General features: G+C 37.8%; 1 long non-coding RNA gene across 1 annotated transcript; it reads right to left on the bottom strand.

Moving 5' to 3' along the window:
* Window positions 1-4,726: 4,726 nt before the first annotated feature.
* On the bottom strand, window positions 4,727-5,839 carry LOC109208729. Its single transcript, XR_002065243.1, has 2 exons — window positions 5,717-5,839; window positions 4,727-5,475 (listed from the first exon to the last, which is right to left on the bottom strand). It is a non-coding gene; the product is annotated as an uncharacterized LOC109208729 (long non-coding RNA).
* Window positions 5,840-8,581: the final 2,742 nt, after the last annotated feature.

Raw genomic sequence — 8,581 nt, forward strand, 5'->3', positions numbered from 1 at the left:
TACCCCTTTGGCATGCATTCTATCCCATCCCTTTTCACTATACCCCAGTAGTTATTACAAAGTTCGTTACAAAGCTTATGACAGACCAAGTGAATCAAAAGAATAAATGAAAATACATCAGTGATTACATCTACATCTAATCAGCCTAATCCAGACTCAAAGTCTAATAATATGAGATAAACCAACTTCCAGGATCGGATTTTTCAAAGCCTTTCTCTTATCTGGGATGTGTCAAAGTTCCGAGGAACTTCAAGAGTTCTAGGAAGTGCTTACACCCCAAATATTATTGCCGAGCAGATTATAGTGCAGTGTGGAAGGGCCAGCCCTCAAGTGTCCAAGTTCAAAGGGAACTCAAGGTCCCAAGGCAAGGCTCACAAGAGGGGGGCAGGACTTAAGGGCTTAGGAGTAAGTGTAAGTGCAATGAAAAAGAATTAGGGGGGAGCCAGGGCAGGCTGGTGGTCATGCCTAGCACCTGGGCTGCTGGCACACCCCTGACCAACTTATCAGCTTAAAAATTAGTGAGTTAGGACCCTTTGAGGGTCAGGTTCAGCCATTGACAGCAATTTAGAGGCTACCAGGCTATACCTTAACTCTATACACATAAAGGAATGGGGGTATGGGAGATTGAAAGAGGCTGGGATCCAAAGGACCCAGTCTTAATCCATGACAACAACTTTGTATGTTGCCATTCTTAAACTACAACCCATGCACATAAAGGGGAATGGGGATAGGGATTCATTGCAGTAACAGATAGCCAAACATAAGTAATCATTTTAAAACTGAACTCTATAAAGCAGTAAATTAGGCATGGGCATAAAAGCTTGTAAGTAAACACATTGGATTTTGATGCTTGAATCAAAAGTAGGACATACCAGTTCAGAAGAGCAAGTTGGAAGAAATAGTAGATTTATGGAAGCCAAATTGCAATCAAGAAGCAAGAGTGTAAGTTTTAGAAGAGAGTTGTGGTGATTAAAATCGTGTCTGTGCTAATGAAAGAGCATGGTATTTATAATTGCAAACAGGTGTAGCAAATAAGGCAAGAATCATAGTTTAGTAATAATTAAGGAACTATGTACCAATTAAAATCAATCAGCCTATAAACTTCCTTTAATTAAGGAGTCCAAATTCAAACGGTAATGGGCAGAAGTTATTTAGGGAAGGAAATCAAGTAAATACCTCGTGCAAGGTAGACAAATAAGGGTAAATACATGGTGGTACTTGATTTGTAAAACAAGGAAAGGGAACCAGTAAAATAACCAGTAAAGAATCCGTTGAAAGCCTTGCTCGAGTCAGAAAAGAGGTAAAAGGAAAGTTTTAATTTAGGGAAAAATCAGTAACAATCAAATAAGCAACATTAAAGGAATTCAGAATCAATTAATAGTTGGCAAGACCTTTGAAAGAGAAGCTCTCGTATAAAACACATAGACATGTCGAGCAAGAGGGTTTCAAAATCACAAACGCACAAAAAGGTTCAAATTCAATTCATAAACTCGAAGTGAGTCTGAGAGTTCAAGGTTTCAAAGTAGAACCCTTGTCCAAACATAAAACCAAATTTAGCCAAAGAAAACCCCCAAATCCTAGAGTTTTTAAACTCGAATTTGATACAGAGATGAAGAGGCAAACTATCGAGATGAGCTCAGAGACCTTTTCAGAGTCACATGAGAAGCATACAAGCACAATAACAAGTAGAACATAGGAACCAGTACAGGAAATAAGTTTCAAGAAAGCTTGAAAATTAAATGAGTTCAGGTAGTGTAAACTTAAAGAAACAGTCGATGAAACACATCTAGAAAGAATCCAGGCGAAGTCTGGTAAAGGCAAACAAAGGATCAAAACTCAGTAGGAAAATACAGTAGAGGAACACATAAGATAGACATGAGAGAGCATGGTGAAAAACCAGTATGAGATAGAACGGAGCATAATAAAATAAATTTCATATCAAGGCAAATATAAGAACACACGAAAGGCATGTGAGTCAGAAAAGAGCCAGTAAGAACATAGCAGGGATCGATTTACACCAAGAAAAGAGAAGAAGAAGAGTCAGAAACATTTTAAGGACTTTCCAGAAACCCTAATCGAAAAGAAGTTCCTTTTTGAAAGAAAATCGGAAAAAAAGGTTTAAGAAACTTAAGCAACAGTGCAAACATGTAACAGATCTAAAATAATCGGAGAGAACCTCGATATTTAGGGTTCCAGATGAACCATAGAGATGAGAAAGGCTTTGAAAATACCCGATCTAAGTCGGATAATGTCATAAACAGGCTCAAAAGACCAAGAGCCACCGGAGCAAGGCCGGAGATGGCCGGAATCTTCGAATCAGTGAAGGCCTGGGTGAAGACCCTCGAGGTGTGGCCTCGATCCTTCGAACAACAGGCATGCAGGAGCCATAGGAGGTGGGTATAGGCTGTCCATGGCCTGAGAAGCCATGGAAGCCGGTGAAAACAGGGTGGAACAAGGTAGGGGAGGCTAGGGTTCCGGGGAGCCTTGAGAGAATTTGAGAGTTCACGGGCGGCTGAAGGAGGAAAATGAATTAGGGTTAGGGGTCGTCTGAGAATTAAAAAGGAAATAATCAATCTGAGCCGTTGATCTCTAGATCAACGGCTGAGATTAAAAGGGGGATCCGGTCGGTTTTTTATGGATTGGGTCGGTTTAAAATTTGGGTTGGTTGCGATTGGGCTCAATTGTGGTTAAAATTGAAATTGCAAAGGGGTTATAATTGAAATGGACGAGGCTAACTGTTAAACAACCATTTCTTCCCTTTTTATTTTAAAAATAGTTAAAATAATTTCCATAACCAGTTAAAAGCACTAAATTGATTAATAATCATATAAATATTAATTAAAAGTACTGGGAGCAATTTTGTAATTGCAAAATACTGTTAATCGGAAAATAGGCAATAATCGCAATTATAGCAATTTAGCATTTAAAATACCAAATAAATTTTATAAGAATATGCAAAAAATCACATTAATTATATATTGGTGTAATATGAAATAAAAATAAATTATTCATCAAAGAATGATAGTCCGGAAATAATTATTGAATTTTATACTATTAAAATAGACAACAAATTGATTTTAAAAACTTTTAAAATAAGGGAAAGATACCAAAACTCTTGGGCATGCTTATATATGCATGTACATATTATTTTGAGAACATCTTGAGTATATAAAATACATAGGGAAAAATTGGGTATCAACAGTGGTATGGAAGTGCAGTCTTGTTACCTGGTGCATGAGATCGTGGAAGCGTATCTCACGGGAAGATTGTATAACTGTGACATGCAGTCATTTGATTGATTAAAAATCTAAACCAAGAATTTTGGTAATATCATTAATTTGAGAATTTATGCCTGGAGGGCACTCGGTTTATTGGGCTATGAACGGTGGAGGTTTCTCCGGTTACGATAGTTGTTCTTGTGTTATGAGAAAAAAGGAGGTTATTATGGACCCATGAAGGTTATTACTCTAGTGCGGACGATCAGAATTGGCTTGAGGTCTGTGAGTTCTACTATCAAATTCCTTAATTAGATGATAAAACTAACAATAGATTAATGTATTAGAACCAAATTAGAGTTAGAATTCATTACCAATAGCTCTCCTTCAAAATCTCTCAAGGAATCGCCTTCTACCGAGCTCAAAATCGATTTTAGAAGTTATGAATACAAACCCTCGTTTTCCCTCTTTTCTGCCCAGTGATTTCCGTTTCTGCGATGGGTCTACCGCACCTTCGGTCCCACTCCTGCGGCTCGTACTCCGCACCTACGGAATTTCTTAAGTGTCCAGCTTCCGCACCTGCGCTCCTCTTATCACAGATGCGGTACCGCTTTTGCGGTCTTTGAGTCGCATCTGCGACCCTTGATCTCCAAGCCTCAGACCGCATATGCGGTCACCAACCCGCTTTTACGGCACCGCATCTGCAGTCCAAACTCCGTAAGTGCGAAACCAAAAGGTTCAGTAAGTTCAGAAATTGCCTAAGTCCAATTCAACTTCCGTTAAGCATCTGAAACTCACCCGAGGCCCCCGGGACCTCAACCAAACATACTAACCAATCTTAAAATATCATACGACTTAGTCCAACCCTCACATCACGTCAAACAACGCTAAAACCAGGAATCACCCTCGAATCCAAGCCTAATGAACTTGAAATCTCAAGAATTCTACAACTGCTGCCGAAACCAATCAAACCATGTCTGATTGACCCCAAATTTCGCACACAAGTCACATTCAACACTACAGAACTATTCCAACTTTCGAAATCGGATACCGACCCTGATATCAAAATTTCACTATCGATCCGGAAACTTCAAATATTCAACTTTCGGCATTTCAAGTCTAAATAAGCTACGGACCTCCGAAACACAATCCGAACACGTCCTAAGCCCGAAATAACCCAACGGAGCTAACAAAATCGACGGAATTCCACTCCGAGGCCGTTTTCACACCGTTCCTATTACGGTTCAAATTCTAAAGCTTAAGCTCTCCATTTGGGGACTAAGTGTCCCAAAACACTCCGAAACTCAAAACCAATCTTCCCGAAAAATCACAATAGCAGAAATAAATACGGAAAAATCAGTTGATAGACGATTGGAGCCTAAATTCTCAAAACGACCGGCCAGGTCGTTACACTTAAAAGAACCTAAAATAGTAGTAATAATTCTTAATGGATTAGCCAAGAAGTCATAAACAATATATTTCGAAAAGACCTGAGGCAACAAGTGTAAACAGACAAAGAAAGTGAAAACAAATTGATTGAAAAGGATAATCGATCCATGCTTAGCTCCGACGCACTTACCAAACATTATGCTGGAAGTTGTTCAACAATTACAGGAAAAACATAGAGAAAATCTACAAAAAGTCAGTTAAAAAAAAAAAACATAACCCTGTATATATCCTTGCCAGATTGTGGAATATTCAACAACCGCACAACCTTAAGAGAAGATCCAAAACACTGTCATACTGGATTCCGCAATGGACAAGAAGCTTGTCATCTTCTAATAATCGTCCATTGTAGAGTAACATCTGTTTATGAAACCTAATTCCCTCCTTTTCTTGAATTACAGCCTTAACATCCGTAACGGTATCATCACCCTCAACCATTAACCATATAGTGCATTCAGTTTGCGTTTTCACAGATATTTGTGTTATTGGTGCATATCGAAGGATTAAGTTAGAACCTTGCTTGATTTTCGCAGAAATAAGAGTCTGTGTATCTCTTAAAACTCCCCCATCTTTGTTCAATAGCTTCTGTTTCTTAAATGGAATTCCCCTTTCCTCTTGAATATATGCTTTTACTGCAGCTATGCAGTCATCTGGTTCAACTATCAAGATAAAAGCTTTTGATTCTGAAAGGTCACTGTCCTCGAGTTTAAACTTGGGGGTAAAAATGATTTTGGTAATGAATCCCAATTAATCATGTCTCTATAGGTATCATCTTGAATAATAATTTGCATCGTTCGACTTAATGACCATGGATCTATAACAATAAAACATGGCATAAGCTTCGATTGGATAATCTTTTTTCTTAAGATACAAATTATAACGTGTAAATAACTATAATTCACTAGCAACTTTTAAATTAACATTAAAGAAAAGTAAGGGTAGAAAATTTGGCAAAACAGAGAGATTTCACTAATATATAGGATCACATGTTTAAATCTGTAAGTAATATACTAGCTATTAAACATCAATATATAGTGAAGAAAATGAAAGCATACTCAGTTCTGCATCCGTTTCGATCTTTACTTTTTTCTCTTGATCACTTGATCTCCCTCTCGGCCTTTTACAAATGGCTAAGCCCAAACCTCAATTATAGAGGCTAGGATAATATAATAATCCTTTATATGCGGGGCCAATCCCATTAATAAAAAAGAAAAATAAATATGGCCGGCAGGCAGGTCTGTTCTTTGGTTGTTGATACAATTTTATTATCAATATTAGTCAATTAGCTATTTGTAGCCAAAATAAAAGTCAATTTTTTGTTTTCTTTTGAGTGGGTGTTATTGGAATAGATTGGATAAATTTTAAGGAGTTTAAATCTCAGTTTTGGGATGATTTGGTAGTGTTTTAAGGTGTTTTGAATTGAAAATTTGAAGTAGAAGATGATCATGTAAAATGATAACATGTGCATCACACTGTGTATCATTTGTTTATCACATATGTATCATATTTGTATCAAATGTGTATTGATCACCCACAACTATGCCTTATAAAAAGGACAAAGCGATCCATGCAAATATATTCCGGATAACAAGTCCGGAGTCGATCCTATATGGAATTAACCTATCAATCACAGCTATTAGACTCACAGAAATTCACGTATTTAATCTTCAGAGATATTTAAGTAATAAGTTGGTTGTTTACTAACTAAATATTATGTAATGAAAATGCAATGATTAATAACTAACTACTAACGGTTGGTAAGCAAGAATGAGAATGATCTAAGGTTGTGATTTCCCCTATTGTCGAAATCCTTTCCGCTATGTTTGCTATAAATTTGCCTAAGTCTTCTCTATCGATCATGAGCACTCTGATTGTCGTAGCTCTCTAGCGAGTAATTACAACAATATACTAGACATATTCTCCCGAATTACGCTAGCTAGCCTTAAGTACAACTCACTTAGATCGCACCCAAGGTTTCGTTATCCCTAATCCCACCTTTAAACCCTTCGTATTGATCCCTCATCTACGTTAGGAGTGATGATGTTCAACAACTACATAAATATGAACTCTCTCCCGAGTAATTCACACTAAATAGGAATAATTAATTGAGAGCCCTTCAATCAACAACAATAAGCATATAGTTGAACAAATAGAGATAATACTATGGCAAATCTATATTAATATAAGGAGAAAATCATCCTTCAACAGGTTGCATCAAAACCCTAGATTATGAGTTTAGCTACTCATACTCATAGTAACAATATCCAAAGTAATTTGCATAATTAAGTTACGGAGTAAAGATAGAGGGATATAGAAATCAATGATTCGAACTCCCAAATAGTGTTCCACGAGCTATTCTTGCCTCCGGTTGCAAAAGTCCTTCAAAGCGGCGTTTTTGGGTCTATTTATAAGTTTGGGACAAGCCCTAAACGTGTAGGTCAACTCCTAGTAAAGCCGAGAAACAATTAAAACCTTCAAAACTCGGACTGGGCCTGGTCGTAGGCCTGGCGTCGCCTGGCTAACGCCAGCCTCTGCCTGGCTTTAAGATGGCATCGCCAGGCTAACGCCTGGCTTTAAGCCGGCGTCGCTAGGCTAACGCCTGGTTGGGCCTGGCTTTAAGCTGGCCTTGCCAGGCTAAAGCCTGGTCGAGCTGGCTTTTGCCCAACTTCTCCTTTTCACCGTTCTCGAGCGCACTTTTGTCGTTTAAGCATCCATTTAGCTCTACTTTCATTTCCAGTGCACCTAAACATAAAATAGACTCCATTACGCTCAAACAAAGTGTAATTTAACATTAAAGAATGTAAAACGCAAAGCATATAATGTGCAAAACTATGAATTATAGCCACACATCAACACCCCACACTTAAATATTTGCTCGTCCTCGAGCAATGAATCTACACGTTGTGAGCACGTGATTTTTGCCCTAAGCAAATTATTCCAAAAGTTTCAAATAAAATGATTTTACAAATTTTTGTGAATTTTGTGGAATTTGGTGTTAATTGATTGCATGATAATTCATATGAAAATAAAAAAAATATATTTGCATTTAGGATTTAATTTCATATTTTAGTATTAATTAGAGGTTAATTTGTTTTAGAACAAAATGTAAAGAAAATAACAAAATGGTCCGTTTTGCATTTTTTAGTTCAAATTGGTATTAGTTTGTATTTTTCTTTTAATTAGGAATTAATTAGGAAATCTAATTTTTAGTGTTAAGTTGATTGTGAGCATTTTTAATAAAATCAAAATACATACAAAAATACAAAATAAAATAACAAAAAGAGAAAAAAAGAAAACAAAATCAAAAAGGAAAATAACATAGAAGAAATCCAAATTTGGGCCATTTGCAAATTAAATAATTCCAGGCCCAAAACTGATCCCTTCCCCAAAACTGGACCAAGCCCACACCCTATCAACCCGGCTTGCCCCTCCTCCATATCAGACGACGCTGTTTAAAGTCCAAACAGATCTGGACCGTCGAGGTTATCTCATCTGACGGTCCAGAAATCCCCATCTTTTAATACTTATATGTCTGAAATTTCCCCCTACCCCTCTCATTCATCTCCCTCCTTTCGTCTCATCAGAGACCTCACACCAAAAACCCTACCGGAGCCGCCTTAATTCCCCACCGCCGAGCGATGGCGGCACCACCATCAACGAGCCCCAAATTAACACCCCTTGTTCCCCTTCTCATCCTCTTCTCAAATCCGTCAATGGCTTCCCTCGAATCTTACCCTAAAGCCTCGAATATAGGTTTGAAATTTTTCCGGTCATGACACCAATTCACCCAAACCGGCCCAAATTTACACCAATTAATCGCCTTCCCTTCCCCTATCCAAATCCCCGGTTAGTTTGTCTCGAATATGCCTAGAACGGTTCGAATATTAATTTGAAGATTTTCCGGCGAAGCCCTAAATACC

This window comes from Nicotiana attenuata, unplaced genomic scaffold (genome assembly GCF_001879085.1).
Source record: "Nicotiana attenuata strain UT unplaced genomic scaffold, NIATTr2, whole genome shotgun sequence".
Lineage (NCBI taxonomy): Eukaryota > Viridiplantae > Streptophyta > Magnoliopsida > Solanales > Solanaceae > Nicotiana > Nicotiana attenuata.